Below are 19,834 nucleotides of genomic sequence, written 5' to 3'. Positions count from 1 at the left end.
ATTATCGCCTCCCAATACCTTGATGTTTAAAAATAATATGCATTGTTGATTTGAGGGGCCGATAGTGTATTGACCATATGCAGGGACAAAATATACGTTGATCTCTGTAAAATATTATTGTTGGGAGTAATCAGTGAGAACAAGCTATAACATAGAACAATTAAGTTTCCTCCTGAATATATAGATTAGACAGTATTATACGAAAAAATTTCAGCATTGATCCTTTCGCATCAATATATTTGCTCATAATTTCATTAAACTTAACATTTTCGCGATCAGTGTATGGGAAATACGTCGTAGTGGATTAAATTTCGTCTTTTATACTTGCCTCCCGCTGTGTACCCCAAGTTCCGTAAATAAAGTCAGTTATAATAGCATCAGTGTCAAGGCACTGCCAAGGTTTCGGACCAAGTTGAATGACATATTGCCAACCGTAAAAGAAACAACACTGATTTTTAATATCCTCCTCTATTTTCATTAATCGGTTGAGTGGGAGAGATTCCGCATGACCAACTTTAAAATGCCTTTCGTTATTACCGTTGGGACCGTGCCGATGATTTCATTCACAACAAACTGGTTGTTGGATTGTATACCCCTATCAACTAACACAGTAACAATTGTTTGTTAACATGCCTTTACATTAACCAAACTGTCATCAATGTGACCGAACAGGATACCAGGTCTTTATCGCCAGGTTTTGTGAGTTTCACGTGGACAAATACAGACAATTGTTCAGGTATGTAGATTAATATTACTGAAATTTAGCGGTAATATTTCATACGTTTATCTTGTGTGCTCTCTCTCTCTCTCTCTCTCTCTCTCTCATCAATACATTCATAAAAGACACAGAAAAAAAAAAAAAAACACACACACACTATCGAGATTCTGCAACCCAAAACTATAAGTGGAAGGAGGATACAGAAACGTTTTACAGAAGATACACAGTCATTAATACACAGGGATCACCGATGCCGATTTGACAGTTAGACCTTTATATTCCAGTTCATCTTAGCTTCCTCTTTTATACTAATACTTTTTGTCATTCTTAGGCAAGTATGGTATCTACCCCTACCCCCATTTAATATGATCATTACTCTGCCTCTCCCATCTTATATATATATATATATATATATATATATATATATATATATATATATATATATATATATATATATATATATATATATATATGAACGTGTGTGTGTATGTGTGTGTGTGTGTTCAGTCTGTACATCTAGATTTGTATGCGTTTCACTACTCATTGTGCTATATTTGCTATATTCCACTGTTTCTGCTCATATTGACCATAACTGTTATAGTATCAATTATTAATTTTCATGCCTAATCATTGTATCTATGTACATATCTACCTGTCTCTTTTTTATGTATGCTTCCAGTTTTCCCATCCGAATGTTAATACCACCTGCTCATTAGATAAGATGAATTTGACAAGGGATTAAGTTATCTTTTCATTTAGTATGTCTTAATATACATTCATATCTTTGTGTCGTTGTCAATCGTTTTAACTTCCCTTATCTGCCAAGCAATATCTATCTTTCTATCTGTATATTTATCTATCTACCGGTGGATGTGTAGGTAAATCAATTCCTTTGTAAGACCTTCGGCCCTTCTCTATCTTTTCGACTATTCTTATCTGTTCGTGATATTACGACCGTCTGTGCCATCTTTCGATATTTATATGCTCTCTCTCTCTCTCTCTCTCTCTCTCTCTCGTGGGTTTGCTATATGGTTTTATGTTCAACCATATTTTTAGATGGCTCATGGTACTGTGGATTTTCTATTGGTCTTCATTTACGCTTACCTTTACAGCTCTTCTTTCCATTATTGTATATCTATTAACGGACACCTTTTATTTCCCTTTTTTAACGTTTGTTTCATAGTTTACAATATACGTCTATCTGGTTAGTCCTCTCCAAGTTCCCCTGGTCATTTCATTAGGCTTCTATGACACTCACTGTCTATTTATATTTTTGTCTGTCTTATTTCGTACTCTCTCTCTCTCTCTCTCTCTCTCTCTCTCTCTCTCTCTCTCTCAGAGATCACTAGCCCTTGCACTGTCATTTCTTGTGTTCAGATTGTTTTCGCCTTTCATAACTTGTTTTGTCTTTAATTTTCATTGTAATTTGGGGATCATAATGCACAAATCCAATGAAGCTGACTCGTATCGACCGTCCTTCGCCAGCTTGAGGCCTCCAAACATTCCCGAACCACGATAAACTGTTTTAAATATTTGCATTTTCTGAATGACACTACCGTATATACTGACAATTAAAGATAATAGAGAAAATCTATGTACACAAGTTTTGTTTGAGAAACTTATTTACTTGCCGGCTTGAGGACAGGTTTTAAATTGGATAAACTTGCTATCGTTACCTTATTTATGTGACGGCAAGGAGTAAACACTGAAGGGGGAGGGTCATTAGACAATACAATGCTTTTGAATACAGCCAAAGACGGCTTATACCGCAAAAGCAAATAGACCGCCATTTCGTCGCAGGGTTCATTTTTATTGTTTTTGTTTTTTTCTGGTTGCTTGTTTCGTCTACCATATTGCTGTAACATAGTTTGATTTTGTCTACTCAGATATCAAAATTGGAAATTTATTTCCTTAACTATGCCCCAGATCTGCCCCTCTGATTGAAATAGAACCACCACTGACCGTTCGATTCTGATATATGTCGTTATGTGTTACAGAAGAGACAATCATCAACTGCAGGTTTGAACATTGTTTGAATATATCGACTCCTAGCAGACTGGAATTTCAATACCGTATTTGATTGGTTAGGAACAGACCTGATTCCTAAACATAAGAAATAACAGCATCCTTGATTGGTTGATGAAGTATCTAGTCCATAACGAACATAAGCAACAATACATTTAATTGGCTGAGAAGTGATCTGCTTCTAAACAAAAAATAAGTACTGACGGCTTCTGTTGAATGTGATAATTTTGAGGACTTGAGTGGTAATACAATCGTTGCAGTCAATATTTTACTGAGGATGTTAAAAGAGGCAATAACATGGACACAGTTTAAGTTGGTCTCTTGACTGTCACTTTTTGTCTCTACTACATCAACGAGCACCCATTGTAAAGGAGGCTTTGAACACCACGCGCTCATTCATGTACAAATGATGTGTTATTGCCTTACAAAACAAAAAACAAAAAGAAAAAACTTCAAACTGAGCAACTGCCTTGCTCAAGAGCATACATGTTTAAAAGTACTTAATTATCTGATATGTTAAACACCTCTGAGACCATTCGTAGACCTAATGACCAGTTTGAAGCGAAGCAAAAAACACCCCAAAAAAATATAATGTTACAAAACTCAAGAGAGAGAGAGAGAGAGAGAAAGAGAGAGAGAGAGAGAGAGGCAGACAGAGACAGGGACAGAAAGCACATCAAACTTAAGTTAAAATTTGTCATACATATTTATGAGTCTCATTACAAGTTCTATTACCTATTGAGTAGATAACACTTCAGAGATCCTCGATTTAATTTACCGTCCCCTCTAACCTACCGTACATATCGATTTTCTGACAGACGCAAAAGACATTGGAACAATTATCTATTCTAAGGTGATGAATTTAGCTCACTAATTCGTAAACTTAGCATATTTTCACACATTTTCTGATATTGTCAATTAGAAGTGTTTTAGCATTATTGTTATCGATTAGAGAATCGGTAAATGTGATTGGTTTTTATAAATGTAAGCAATAATATCTCTTGTCCACTAAGACTCCCTGTAATTGTGATAGCCAGGGTAGGATCTGGATGACGAGTCACGTGATTATGTTACATAATACGTGAAATTAGGACACGCGTTGTTTTCCTTATTTATAAAGCTATTTCAATACATGAATGAAGCATAAAATTAAGCTAGAATTCAATATATATGATCAGTATTCTCTCTAAGAATTGTAAATCAATTAAGGACAAACACGAATCCTAATCAAACCTTAGCGTGATTAGAACAACGGTTGCACTTCAAAAAATGATTTAACACTTGTGATATAGTAGGTTTCAAAAATTCTGATTGTTATCGTTTCATAGTTTAGTGATTGTTAGTGTCTAATGATTAATATTCTTGCAAGTTATTATAACAACATGGCAGTATTATTACGAAAATTTTGTATTAATAATAAGTTAAAATATTTAATGAACAGTTGCATGAACAATCTATTTTTATACGCTTTTTGTTAATCTCCAAAGGTTCTCAAACCATGTTGTTAATTGATGTCACAGGTGAATAATTTAAATTGTACATCTATATGTTCATGGGGACAGTTCAAAACAAACGTAAATGTTCTGGATTTAGAACATATTTGGTGAAGTGTTGTAAAGTATTTTTAAAAATTAGCGTGATTAAATATTTTTACTTATTTGTAATTTTGATAACGTGATATAAGTATTAACAATAAAACTAATTACATTATACAATGTATGATGTGCTCATTTTAAGTCATGTTGCTTTTATGTATCACCATGGTTACACGACCTCGTGTTAGTATTGATGTTTCAAGGCACATGCTGATGTTCGTTCGTACCAAGGCGATTTGAGTAAAAGTAGTTTACCCAATGACACACCACGGTAAGATTCGAACCAGCACCCTTCCTGTCGCTAGTTCAGCACGCTAACCTTTGAGCCGCAAATTCTCGTCGACAAACGACCTAATGGAATAAAAACTGAATAAATCAAAATTCTAATCCAAGCCGTGTTTCTGATTGGTTTAATGTATGTAACGGGGTGCTGGTAAATTTATTTCAATTCTGTATATGTATGGTTTTAACAATTTTCCTGACTCGGTCGTTAGGGCTTGCTAAATGTTTCACCCGTATTTCTTTTCCACCATTCTTTCGCTCGCTATCTCTTAAAATCCGGCTGCACTTCCGTTAGTGCATATTGGGTAACCAAGTGAGATTGGAGAAGGCAAAGCAATAAAATATGCTCTTGTATAGATAACGTAAACACACACTTGTCCTCGGTGTTTTTTGTCCATTATTTGAAAGAGACCGTTTAGCGTTTCTTCAGATTGTGGTATTTTATTTCTTAGCTTATAAATTATCCGAAACCATTTTATGAAAGAGATTTTGGACCTCTACTTTACTTCGTGTGGATGTTTATATGAACTGCTTTCATGATGTCACAGCTTGTTCACAGGCAAATCACTGCCGTTAAAGTTAGAGTTAGATGAAATATTGCATTCTTTTGTCGCATGCTTGGTATAAAATCAGACAAATACGATGAAAGTTTTCGGTGGACAGACATAAAGAGGTCTGAGAAGGTTAATAAGAAAGAGGACGAATATGTTTTTTGTTTATATGTTTCCTTTTTGTCTGGGTTTCTTTTTAAAACAGCTTTTTCTATTTAGGATATATGCAAACTGTTCGCTGTCTAATGTTTCCCGCTTTAGAAAAACTATATTAGCTAGCCACTTGCACGTATAATGGTATATAAAGTTTATTATAGCGAGCTTCTAAACTCTTATACTCGTGATCCAAAGGTCACAGGTTCGATACCCGTTCAGGCCAGTCCTGTTGGGCTGCCTAAGTGTCTCCTTAGCTCCCATTTCTTTGGCATCATATAGCCAAATAAAGTGTCAAAAGTGCAACTAAAAATCATCTACCCAACCAACCAACCATCCAGCAACAATACCGTACAAACTTTATTGTCAGTAAACCGCTAGACTATCTCTTTTTGTGACATCGACTTTCCCAACCAATGTGTGTTATATTTTTATTATCGCCCGACTCATGATTTAAATCTGACCATATCTGCATGGAACCTAACCACCTAAATAGGAATTCATAAAGTGTAGGAGACGGTTCAACGGGTGCGTTTATGTAGAGGTAATGTAGTCTGTTGTACGGTTACTGCGTATTTTTACTCTGCCGTTGAAAGAGCATGGATATGGATGTCACTTCCATACAACTGGATTAATATTAAGTGAATATAAATAATTCCTCGCGTTGAGGCAAGGATTTAGCTAGATCCTCAGCACTCTGGGCTCACTTGGGGATCACCAGCAGATAAAATATATGAGAGAATTACACGATCAATACATTTTATAAGGAGGCGAGGTGGCCCGTGTCAGGGTTAATCTAACACCTACCTGGATATAGCGCCAGATGTGAATGTTAGGTGTGCAGAGTGTCATTTGTATGTGAAAGTATTCTGAGAGGGGGAGGGAAGGAGGGAGAAGGAGGTTCGTCATTACAAAGAAAAAGAGTTTATCTTTATAGATCGCTCTGTACTGTAAATTTAAGTGAACCTAAAGGAATGCACTAGGAATCCGTTAATAGTGCTTAAGGAGTACGCTCATTTTACGCCATATAGTACATATTGCACAAGGTAATGTACTACAGTGAACAAAGCAGTGTACTACAGTGAACAAAGGAGTGCACTACAGTAAACAAAGCAGTTCACTACATTGAACAAAGCAGTGCACTACATTGAACAAAGCAGTGTACTATAGTGAACAAAGCAGTGCACTACATTCAACAAAGCAGTTCACTATAGGGAATAATGTAGTGCACTACATTGGACAAAGTAATCCATGTACAACATGTTCTATACTAGAGAACTTGTGATGAGTATGACGATCAGGATAATGCTGCTGGTTACTTTACAGGAAACCGTTCAACTCCTTACTCCATAACAGTCACACACACACACACACACACACACACACACACACATTGCAAAACAAGAGGTCGCGCGTTCACAACTTATGGCGTCATCCCAATTTTAAAAAAATACTTTTTGTACTTTTAGGTTCAAACTTTCTTTTTAAACTTCTTTTTATGTTTGTTTTCTTCAAACTTTCTTGTGTCACTCCCGTTCCAGGACGAACATTCAGGTTACTTTTACTTGAGGTCGCGAGTTCGAAACTCACAACGGCATCCCACATTTTGTTAATTTTTTTTTTTATGTTCAAACTTTCTTTTAAGCTCGCTTATCCCAACTGTTTTTTTTAGTTTCACTTTTTTATTTTTACGTTGCACTTTTCTTTTATCATCCCAGTCTTAGGACGGTCAAATATTTCGTCTTTCTGTGTGTCCCGGCTTTGAGATAAGATGTCACGAGCTCGAAACTCGCGGCGGCATCCCAATATTTTTAATACTTTGTTTTGCATTTTTATTTTCAAACCTTTTTCAGCTGGCTCATCCTAATTGTTTATACTTTTTTTTTTATTCCCGTCCTATAATAAGTTTAGAAGGACGGGAGTTCAATCATCCTTGTGTAATAGTAGCAGTTGTCGTTGTTGTTGTAGTTGTTGTTGTTTGTTCTGCTTTTTGTCTAGCCCGTCTTAGCGGAAAGTCCGTCCACATCCCCAGATTAACCTCATTGTTAAAGTTTTTCTGGTTAAATGAACGCCTTCATCTTCAGCGAGAAGGACATTGCTTGCATGAAGTTGTTGTTGTTACACGTATTATTATTGTTGGTTTATTTCTTTTCTTCTCTTTGTCGGCCGTATGGTGACTATTACCTCGTCCAATAAATAATAAATTCAAGGATGGACAGATAAATGGATGGGTGGAGTTTTGAATGTTTGTTATCTTCCTGCAGAACAGCTCAAGATATTCAATATTCATCCTACAAATAAAGACATCGAGAAGGCATTTTGATCCGCATGTTACTGGTGCCATGTTACACAACCGCAAATCATAATTTAAACCTGGCATGGCCGTAAAAATAAGGAAAAAGATAAAGCGAATCCTATTTGGTTATGTCCAGAGATAATCTTCTTTTCCTTTCATTCCTTTTACAACATGCTACTTCTCATTTCTATCGTCTTCTTAATCCATCATAACACTCCACTCTCGGTTTGTACAGGTATTATTAGTTGCTTGGTGTAAAATCAAATGTCGGATTGGATCCCAATGAAAAGCCTCAAAAGCGCTTCAGTGAGATTAGATGGTCAGTAACAAATCCCCTTGACGTATGATGTTTCAAAAGCTATCCCCATTCTAAGATGCGACATGTTATTTGATATCCCCATTCTAAGATGCGACATGTTATTTGATATCCCCATTCTAAGATGCGACATGTTATTTGTTCATCGCATAGTCAGAAATTCATAAAAATTATCTATTATCTTTCCTTTCTGTTCTTTTACCAACTACGTGTACTATTTGTTAGACATTGTGTATAAATGTCTTTTCCAGAAGTTAACATGTAAAAGAGTATAAAATGTTTGAATGAAATTAGATAAAACTAAAATAAAAAAGATTTAAAAAAAAAACAATGTGTCGAAATTATTATAAAAAGTTCAATGAAATTAATGAAGATTCATGTTAATTTCAGTACTATTTCACAAAAAAACACAAAAATTCTCTTTTTATAGGGCAGCTATTTGCTCTGTTATTGGTGATTCTCTTGGCTGAATTGTGCACATCAAAATAATAAGGATCTGTAAAATAACTATTGATATTGACCCATTGTTAGAATATAAGAATGGTTACAGTAATATATTTCTGTAACGTTATGGGATTATTAACTAGAACATAGAAATGGTTGATATAATATAGTTCTGTAACGCAGAATGGAATTATTAACTAGAATATAGGAAGGGTTACTGTAATATGTTTATGTAATGTCGGACGCAACGTATCATTCAACTACTATACATTTTCTACTTTAATAAAAATTAAGATTTAAAAATGTTCAGTCATAATAGTTTTCAGCAGTTAAAATGAACGTCCTCCATAGACTCCTTTCAAGCAAGTAGAATAACAAGATTATTTTCATTTTCATATATTATCAGACTCACGGATACATAGGTATATACAGTTTCACTTTCTGTTAGACTTATCTTTTCTGGAAACAAAAGTTGTTCGCCATGTTTAGAGCAACCCTTATCTCGTATTATTATTAGCTATAATAATTTGTTAGAATTTATTTGCAGAAAGCTATATTTAGTATAATTAAGCTCGCATATACTCATCTAGAACACGCTCTTCTCTTTTCGATGCAAACCAAACTCTTAGAAGAGTTTGGACAGTGCAGCAATCGTGGTGACATTTTCGTGATTGGAAAGGTAGTGCTCGACAGTTTCGTAATTTTCATAAGGTTAGATTTGTAAAGAAAAAGAATTTCCCTTGTTTTCCTCACTTGTATAATGGCTATTTAATACATATCTTGTATTTTTTTGGTCTCTAGTCTGGAAAAATCAGTTTTCTTTAACTGATAAAGATAGTGTATTTTAGACTAATTCAGGCAAATTTTTCGAGCAAACGGAAGCAGTCCTTTTTAAACTGTATACTCTGGATTACATACAATTTCCACAAGTACAATATCCAAAAAAAATATCATCCACATTACATAAAAGTAACAGAGGTATGCAAACAACTTCACCTAATACCTGTCACTCTCCCGGAAGTTCATAGTATCTGCTGAGCGCCCCCTAAGCTCTTAGCAAACGAACATCCGGCTCCATGTGCGACGAATAGAGAGCTATGAATAGATATTTGTTGAATATAATACTCACAGACGTTTCAGCGTGTTCGATCAATGAAATACCTGCACACTTTTTAAAACGGAACACTGTAAGAAACCATTCGGACACCATAGTCTCATACTGTTGCTGGCGTGGCTGTTAGTGGCAGCACGCCATGGAGACGTTGTAGCGTCTATGATGACGTAATAAGAACCATAGGCATAAGGACAGTTTAGAATGATCACAATTTACATCAGAGATCTTTTATAAGCATGCGAAGGAAAAAAGCCGAGGACTTTCTGATTGTGTATGGTTTAGACTCTATTTATGAACTGCATCTCTTGTTTAATTAACGATGTAGCGCTTTTAAGGTATAGGTCGAGACATGCTTTACTTTTTGTTTCATACCGTGTCCATCTGGTGCACTTAGCATACTAACTGAAAAATCAAAGATAAAGACGTGACTTAGCTCACAATTACAAACGAGGTCGAATGACCTGTATTTTTAATTGTGCCTATAAACCTGTCAACGAAATTTAAAAGGCACGCCTGCCCTTCAGAATTTCATTCGCCCAGTAATTTCTTTGTTTACGAAACTCAGTGTACTTGTATGCAAATCAAGTGTGTATGACATGCATCATAAATTGTAGATTACGAAACGGACAAGTAAGTGCGAAGACTTGTTCTGATGAACTGGAGCTCCTAAGTAGATGCTTGTCAGGAGAGTATGCAGCTTCTGTGACATGTTTAGTTTTTGGATATATATATATATATATATATATATATATATATATATATATATATATATATATATATATATATATATATATATATGTATGTATGTATGTATGTATTATGTTTATCCATCATTTGAGTGTTATGTACTATTATAATACAATCTTAAAGTATTACATAACGCGTAAAAAAATTATGTCAGTATTAGCTGAGTCACTTATGCATGCATACAAAAGAAGTGTTTCGGTGTGTATTTGTCGTTACTCCTTGGACAGTACTATAGACACTGGTTGTCACTTACTGGCCAGTAGAACGGACACTGGTCGTGACTTATTGGACACTGCTATGGACACTAGTCGTGACTTACTGGACAGTAGTATAGACTGGTCGTGACTTATTGGACAGTACTATGGACACTGATCGGGATTTACTGGATACTACTATGGACACTGGTCTTGACTTATTGGACAGTAATATGGACACTGGTCGTGACTTAAAGGACATTACTATGGACACTGGTCGTGATTTACTGGACAGTAATATAGACACTGGACGTAACTTACTGGACAGTCTATTGAAAGTGAATCGAAAAGGTGCTTTAAGTGTGTAAAGGGAAAAAAATACAAATACAAAAAACATCACCAGAGACTCCGGCAACAAAACCAAAATATAGCAATACTCATAACATAATGGTTGGGACGAACCAGAGTGTATGCTTGTGTTATTGTTAATAATGTTGTGATTTTTGTCGACGCTGATAATATATTCATGGTTCTTACAATAAGTATGCATTCTCATCTCACAATTAAGTAATGTGTAGGAATATAGACAGCACAACCGTATTCATGTTATATTTCTCATGACACTCGCAGATGTGATATGAAGAAAACAAAACGCAAATTATGCTGACATGACATATTCATAGTAGGGTAGGTCATGATACCTTAGCGTGATAATCAAACAGTCAATGAGAGAGAGAGAGAGAGAGAGAGAAATCCGTAATGAGGTAGTTTTAAAACTACAGTTCCATAGATATGTGACAATCTTTATTATAATCTTTGACCAAGTATGTGACAATCCAATGGTTATCCTTGACATAATAAATACTTAAATATATTAATAAATTAGTGTATCGGTGTACATTCCTTTCCATTCCGTTGATGAAAGAGTATCTGCGTTTGTTTCACAAAAACATATTACTGATAAGATTATCCCCATATAATCCGCTTAGTCTCCGCTCATCATGATAAATTATAAAACGTTTATTTAAGTTCTTGAATTTATCAGCGAAAGAAGCAAGTTGTTTCAGTATGTTTGTGTTTTCTTTGTTGATAAATCTCTTCAATTTTGTAAAACAAGTTTAGACTACTCGTACACTGGAAGGTCGGACTTGACAATTTCTTTCGTAACTTGAACAACGAAAGGTCGATCTTGACAAGTCCTTCCGTACTCAATATAAATCCAGCATACAGTTGTACATTTACAAAGAATGAGGAGGAGTAAGTATGTTGTTGCAGTATAACAATTTAGTTACTATATAAGTAGTTAAGGGGGGCACTTTACGGTCAATGGGAATTAGCATTACAAGACCCCTTGGGCAAGATTACCGTCAAGGGAAAATTAACATGGAGAAAAATCGTGGGTAAGATTACCGTCAAGGGAAATTAACATGGAGAAAGAAAAAATCGTGGGGCACTTTAGCGTCAAAGGAAATTAAACAGGGTGGGCCTTTATAGCGTCAAGGGCTTTTACTAAAGTGGGCCTTTATAGCGTCAAGGGAAATTGAACATGGGATTTTTTTTTAAAAAAAAGGGTAGGCAATGGAAAGGCTATCTCTTTTCGAGAAATATGACTGGCCCTGAAAAGGGCCTTTGGGTTTTTCTTCTTCTTTTATCTTCTTAACTTTTTCCAACATCTTCTTAATTTGTCCATCATTCCTTTCTTCTTCTTCTTTTCTGTTTCCGGCAGCCAGTCCGGGTGGCCCATGGCCCGGAACTTCTCTTGGATTTTCATCCAGTTTGTGTTCAGTTTTTCGAATTCATCCTTTTTTCTTCTATTTTCTTCGTCTTTTCTTTCATTGGACCACTTTTCTTTTATCTTCTTGACCTCTTTGGTCAGCACATTCCTCATTAGTTCTTCAGCTTTCTTAAGTTTTTCTAACCCCCACTTTGCGAAACACCAATCTGTCCATTCTACAACGTCTTCTAAAAAGCACCTTGCACTTGTCACATGATCTATTGCTTCTTTTAACTTACCCACTTTGACATACGGTGGGTTAATTAAACCTCTGATTCTCTTCTCCTCATCCTCTATCATTTCTTTCACGATGTTTACGGCTAAGTGCAGGCTCTTTACTTGTCTTGTGACGAAGTCTTTTGTCACTTCATACCTCCATTCCTGTTCAACCCTTTCTGCTACACTCAATCCATCTACCATCCAATACCAACTTCCCATAAGATCGTTGTATAAAGCTGAAGCTGCTGGCATCTTCTTGTTTGCTTATTCCGTAGAATGAGCTCCAATGGCCAACACTGTTAGTTTTATACTGAAAGTGCGGACGTGATGGAAAACATCCCCCTAAAAAACATAAAATTGATCTTACCTAGATCATGACCCAACAACGCGCGGACGTGAAGGAAAACATCCCCTACTTTTTCATTTCATATAATATAACCCCAACTATACTCTCCACATGCGCTAAGAAACACTAAAAAAACCTATAATCTACTATTCACAGAAACATACCTGAGCTCTTACAAACACAAACACACAAACACAAACACACAAACACATACGCTAAGAAACAATAAACAAATCCATAATCTACTATCCACACAATTGTACGTGAGCGCTTACAAAACCCAAACTATACTCTCCACATACGCTAAGAAACAATAAACAAATCCGTAATCTACTATCCACACAATCGTACGTGAGCGGGTACAAACACAAACACACAAACACAAACACACAAACACATACGCTAAGAAACAATAAACAAATCCATAATCTACTATCCACACAATTGCACGTGAGCGCTTACAAAACCCAAACTATACTCTCCACATACGCTAAGAAACAATAAAGAAACCCATAATCTACTATTCACACAAACATACCTGAGCTCTTACAAACACAAACACAAACACACAAACTTACTTCAACATTTACTAACACAATCACACAAACACATACACTTCCACTAGTAATAAAGAGTTAGTGTTTATTTTCACACTACTCTACCTATACGCATTGGCAAATCGATCGTTATTTCTTTTCTAGAGTATTGGGTAGCCCTGAAAAGGGCTGTTTTGTTTGGAACTTCATGGGCACCCGGTTAATGGTGGCACCTTCCAGGCCTGGCGCCACATACGCATCTTATCCCCCAGTTACTTTTTACCTTTTTGGGGGAGAGAGCAGAGGCAGGATATGTCGCTTCAGAATCCCAATTTTCACTCTCTGGGATTTTGAAATTTCTTCTCTCCTTTTCCTCCTCTTCTTTGTTTCTTCTTTCCTCTTTATATCTTCTTTCTTCTTCTTCTTAATATATTCTCTCCTCCTCTTCTTTGTTTCTTCTTTCCTCCTCTCTTATCCTTCCCTCCTCGACAATGGCTTCCGCGGCCAGTTCATTTAATATGCGCCTGGCATATTCCAGATGCACATGAAGCTCCAACAGTTTCTCAAGTCTCGTGTTCATTTTTTGGTGTTGATCAATCAACAAGGGTAGCTGGACTGCCGAGCGAGTTTCAATTTATACTGAAAGCGCGGACGTGAAGGAAAACATCCCCCTAATAACATAAAATTCATCTTACCTAGATCATGACCAAAATCAACAACAACGCGCGGACCTAAAAGAAACACTCACTCACTTTTTATGCTACCCATCACTATTGTAAAAATTTTTTATAGATCACTTCAATAGACTATCCACATACTCAAATCAATCCAATCTAACCCCTAATATACACCTCAAACACTAAGAAAAGATATCATTTTAATCTACTATCTCCACCAACTTACTTGAGCTCTTACAAACACAAACACACCAACACATACCCTCACATTTTTTAAAAAGAGTTAGTGTTTATTTTCACACTACTCTACCTACACACACACACACACACACACACACACACACATTGGCAAATTAATAGTTATTTCTTTTCTAGAGTATTGGGTAGCCCTGAAAAGGGCTGTTTTTTTGTTTGCTATGGCATTCTTTTTTTAGTTTCTAAGAATGCGATGTCCTCTGATTATAGACTTTCTGGCAATAGGTCTGCTTCTTCGGAAAGAGAAGAAGAACTCTTTGGTGTCGATACGGCAATTGACAAAGCCTCTGTCAGCTTCAGGTTGCTGCTGCTGTTGTTGTTCTTGTTGCTGTTGTTGCTGCTGTTGCTGCTGTCTCTGAAGTCTGTACTTCTCTGTCCATTCTTCTTTTTCCCTGTTCACTTCTTCTCTGAAGAGCTCTTCTATTAGGTCTTCAGTGATTTTTAACATTCTCACATTCTCTATTTCTTCTGGCTTCGGTATCAGACTGTGTCTGACCCTATGCAAATTCACGTAGGCTTCGTTGAGCTTAGCTAGTTTGGAGCACATCTTCGTAGGAGGATGAGTCGACAATGGATGGTTAGACTGGGAACAAACCGGTTCTTAAAGTGAAAGCGCGGACGTGAAGGAAAACATCCCCCCACACGGTTTTCGAGCCGCAACGTTCATGAGAGGGATAGTAAGAAATGAAAGAGCATCAATCCAACATTCTTATAGCTAAACAAAAGACAAAGGCATTTTTTTCAAAACACAACATTTTTTATTCAAAAATCACTTAACACTAAACAACAACATTTTTAACAAAAATCCAACACTATAACATCAAACAATTTTTTTCAAATCACAAACAATTTTTTCTCAATTGACAATCTACTTTAAACAGGGCTGACAACGTTGTGAATGAAATTGTGATTTCCACTGTTGGAAATCATTAGGCCATTGATGGACACTACGTTTCCTAGCTTGAGACAAAAGATAAGCATAATGGTCACAAAACCATCGATCTACTTTCACATCGTTTCTAGCAGAAGAACGAGGATCGAAATGAGTCACTAAATGTTCTAAGGAATAGCCCAGGCTGCGATGATGCAGAAAATACACACAATATTGTCCACACACCAAGGAATCTGTGCCTTGTAATTTCACATTATTGAATCGGGTGGTTTGAGCATTTCTTCTCATAAAGTCAATGATATCGTCTTCCAAAGGGGGCAATCCGTACGAATCGAAATATTCCACACATCCTTCTTGAGGAAAGTAGACGGCTACCCAGTGGGTTCCTGGGAGATGACTGTCGTCCGTGTTGATCACGTAAGCTTGATGGTCTTTAGGTTTGCGATGAGGGAGTTCATCTTTAGCACAGACGACAGGATTCCAAGAAGCTGTATACGAACTGTGGTTCAAAAGATAATAAAGTTCCCAGGTATCCATTTGTGTTGTTTTTTTCTTCTTCTTCACAGGTAATAATAAGTTGTCAATTCGATCCTGACTTTTTGCTTGAAAATGTCTGACGAATAAACGGTTATTCGTTCTGTTTCCTCACTCTGATTTAGGAGAGCTTCGATACGATGGATCTCTTGAGTGGTTAATGGTGGACAAGAATGTTCACGCAAGTCTTTATACCACTGGTGCAACACGTCTTTGTTCGAGATGAGACTCCAAGCTTCGTCCAGATGCTCGTCCAATTTTTCTTCTTGACTCAACATCAGGCATTTATCGTGTTGAATTTGACTGGGATGATCGTTTTGACATCCATAGCAATTTTTCTTGATCAATTCCGTCATTTTGTCAACCAAGTGTTTGGCAAAACAGGAGACTAAATGGGCTTCTTGTTCTGGCCATCTCGATTTCATCATGATCACTTCTTCTTCCACAGTCTCCTCACATTCCATCTCCAAAGTTTCTCCACTAGGTAAAGAGGGATAACAGTCTTCCATGGCTTTCTAGTAATCTAGAATGACTTCTCTCAAACTATTGATTTCTATGGTATTATCAAATTCGGCATACAGGATGACGTTCACCGTTACATCAGGGTCTCGGTTTGCAAACTGAAGTTCCACACGAATTTGACCAGATTTTATAGGGTGGAAATGTCCCTCGCCGCTGCCTTGGTCTGGAGTGAAATCGAAAGCCCACAAAGCATAACCTCCTGCGTAATCCTCGTACGTAATGCCGTGACTGGTGTTGGTTCCTAACTGGCCGGTGGCTTCGTACAGGGACAAGTACGATCTCAAGTAATTCTTCTTCTCAAAGTCAGGTTCGAAAGGTCGGGTACACAAGGTCTTGCCATCGCGACTGACTTCGATCTTTGACACACCAAAGTGTTGAAAGTAGAAAGGATTTTTTTCGACAGCTCCGTTGAAGGCTGTATTCTCGACGATACCAACGATTAAACGTTTGGGTAGCTGTCCTTGGAACAGATGATCTTCGATCATGGATCGCTGTCCCTTGGGAATGGTGAACGTTTTCACTTCCACGCGTCGTATGGGATACTTGGCGGTCGTTCTGCTCAACGTCTGACTGATGTCGTTACCCACTTTAGGTAACACTTCCACACGGCGTACGTAGAGCCTGGCTTCCTCGATGACAGTTTTGCAAACAGTAGTACCTATCAAATGGAAAGCGGCACTGCTACGATTCAGTCTCAGGCGAACATTCACCCCGTTTAGCAAATATTTCCCTTGCAACCACATGTCCAGATGTAAACGGTCCATCAGTTCTAAACGTTGTCCGTTTTTGATTTTGTCTCTTCGTTCTACAAATCCGTCATTGTTTGGTGTTTTGCTTGCATCAGTTTCGAATCTTTCAAACTGGCCTGCTTCGTCAGCTTCCCATAGCACACAGGCATTGACATGAGTGTTCTTGGCATCTATTCCGTACGTCAAGAGATTTTCCAGGTACGCTCGATAAGGGTAAGTATCCATGCTGCTGCTGACCAGTTTGTTGTTCAAGTACAAGTCCACTCCGCTAAACAAGGAATGCATGAAATTGTTGACGGGAGCTATTACCTCATCGCCATCTAGGGTCGAATTGTCCTCATCGACAACTTTGACTTTCAAGTACAAGTAACTGCTATTCAGATCGATGTAATCTTCGGGCTGTCCTTTGATTTCAAACTCGATGGGAGCTGAGGCTGTCAATGAGGAGACGGGGTGAAATTCCACCCACTGGGATTCTTGCATCGTCATCATGGTGGGGGGCATGGCAAACAGATCCAGTTCCGTCTTGGAACAGGCGCAAGACTCTCGGTGCATCATTTTTTCTATGTTTCAATAATCGAAAACGTCTAAGTCTCGAACGGTTCTTCTTTTCTTGGCCTTTCTCGCTTGAAGTCTGGTGAAAGGGTGTTTTCTGCGTCGTCTCTTTCTGCCTTGTCCTTGCTGAATGCCTGACTCGGTAGCGTGCAGGGCATTTATAGGTGTGTCTCGTCGGCCCAAAATGTCTTTACCCGTTTGCAGCAAGACATTTTTGCCTGCCCTCATGAAGGCTTCTTTAGGGTTTTGTTTGTCGATGATGACATTTTGGAGAAATTCTTTGCCTTGCGTCAGTGCCGCATCTTTCAAAGCGTGCAATCCGCGTGTCACCATCGGTTTCAACACTGGGGCCACCGAACGAAAGGCCGATTTTAACATGTCTCCTAAACCGTGTCCTCGCTGTCGAGCAACCCCTCGGTACACTGGATACATGACTTACTTACGAGTCGTGAGAAAACCGTTTTCGAAAATGGAGTTTCACCGTGACTTTTCCTTTGGTGAATGGAATATTTTGTCCTAAATCTCCTTTTATAGTAATGTTGACCGTGTCCAAATACGACTTGCTGACCGGCAAATAGTGAGGATGGACAAATTCGCGGTGGACGTGGTAAGTGTTTCCACCTTCCTCGTCAGCGAGCGTGGCAGAATCCACTTTGAAAGGAATGACACGCAGTAACGGTACGGAGGTGTGTCCCACCACGTTGTACTCCACCACATCGGAGTACACGAAGATCAAATTCAGTCCTTGGTTCAGTTCTACCGGGGTACGAAAATACTTGGCAAAAGAATCGTTGTCAGAAATGACTGGTAATTCACCTTTTTCTTTTTCTACTTTCTTCCTTAGCTCCATGTCACCGCCCAACATGTCAAACAATTCATGACAAAATAAGAAAGACATCATTTTGGGCCCCTCAGGAAATTTCATCAGGAAGCGACGAGCTGTTTTGTGGTACTCCAGGGTGACACTTTTTTGACACTTTCCAAAGCTTTCAGAAACACACTATTAAACCTGGTGGCTATGGTGTTGACCAAATGTTGACCACTAAAATAATAGCCTGGGGGAATGAACAAGTGATAGGTGGTCCACTTTAGATTTGGTGTACGGGTTTTCTTGTCATATTTGCTATGGGTATCCATCCACTGTTGCATTTGCTCGTCATGAACTTCCACATCAAATTTATTTTCATTGGGAAGGACATTGAGGACTTGGGTCGGGTGAATCATTTCGACTAAAGCCACTTCCCAATGGGCTTCGTGATCTAAGGGGATGGCCTGAGGTAATTTGGCCGTGTAACAGCACAACGTGTTGTGGGGAAACACCTCCATGGAACTGTCACTGGGTAAGGTTAAGTAAAATTGGTTTTGGTGACTCATAATTCTAGAGTTCTGTGGCTGTCCGAGGGGTTAGTGGATGTCAGAGGCGTGTCTCCGCCCAAAATGGGGTTCTGATTGTGGTTGAAGTGGTGACTGGCACTGGCACTGGACACAACGTTCCCGTTCGAGGAGAATTTCAGGGAGGGATTAGGAAGCAGGTAACCGATGCAACTGCTCAATAAAATGGTCCACAATTGTTTGTCTCCTTGTTGCAAACTCAAATTGGCGATGGCTGCCCCGATGACACAATACACCACGAAGATTTGGCAGAAAAAGACGATTTGCGTTTTAGGCACACGTTCTCCACACCACACCCACAAGGGTTGTTTTTGTAAATCTTGCACAGAAGAACTAGGGGAAGAAGGAGTGGTCGACGTAGCTGCGTCTGCTGTGTGAAAGGGCATGATGGTCACTTCTTCTTTTTATAGTCGATGACTTGCGAAGCGTCGATCCAAGAATCGAAACTGGGTGGATATCCTTTCCAACGTACTTTGACTTCTTTGACACGTCGTTTGCCCACTTTACGGGTTCTGCGTTCGAGAATGCTTTCGATGTCGTACACGTCGTCTTCTTTTTTGGTGACACGTTGTAACTCGGGCAAATAAAACGTTCCTTTGAGTACTTCTCCGTTCATGTCTTCCAATTTATAGACGGCAGGATGACGGCCATGCACTCGTCCAGTGACGCGAAACAATTCGGTCGTCCAGTTAGGTAAGTAACCTTTGTCGAAAGTGCGTTTGGTTTTGCCAATGCGCACCCAATCTCCTACGGTCAACTCTCCACTTTTCTCGGGGACAGCCCTCGTCGGGAACGTACCGAACAGGCGCTCGAACACCAGCACTTCGTTGTCGGGAGTCACGTCTTGCGGGGCACGTCCGATGCTTCGATGGTAAGATTGGTTGTACGCTTGCACCATGTGCGGTAAGATGTCGATGTACTTCAGAGTGTGGTGATGCGTAAAATATT

At 38.2% G+C, this 19,834-nt stretch overlaps 1 protein-coding gene across 1 annotated transcript in view; it reads left to right on the top strand.

Moving 5' to 3' along the window:
* Positions 1–484: 484 nt before the first annotated feature.
* LOC149793356 (uncharacterized) overlaps positions 485–19,834 on the top strand; it is a 70,745-nt gene continuing 51,395 nt past the window's right edge. Inside the window, exon 1 of the mRNA XM_089967341.1 lies at positions 485–736. The gene's annotated coding sequence lies outside the window, so the exon portion shown is untranslated. The remainder of the gene's footprint in view (positions 737–19,834) is intronic.

This window comes from Sinohyriopsis cumingii, chromosome 8 (assembly GCF_028554795.1).
Source record: "Sinohyriopsis cumingii isolate HCF-2022 chromosome 8, ASM2855479v2, whole genome shotgun sequence".
NCBI classification, from domain to species: domain Eukaryota; kingdom Metazoa; phylum Mollusca; class Bivalvia; order Unionida; family Unionidae; genus Sinohyriopsis; species Sinohyriopsis cumingii.
The sequence above is the reverse complement of the archived record's forward strand: the minus strand, read 5'-3'. Positions and strand labels throughout refer to the sequence as shown.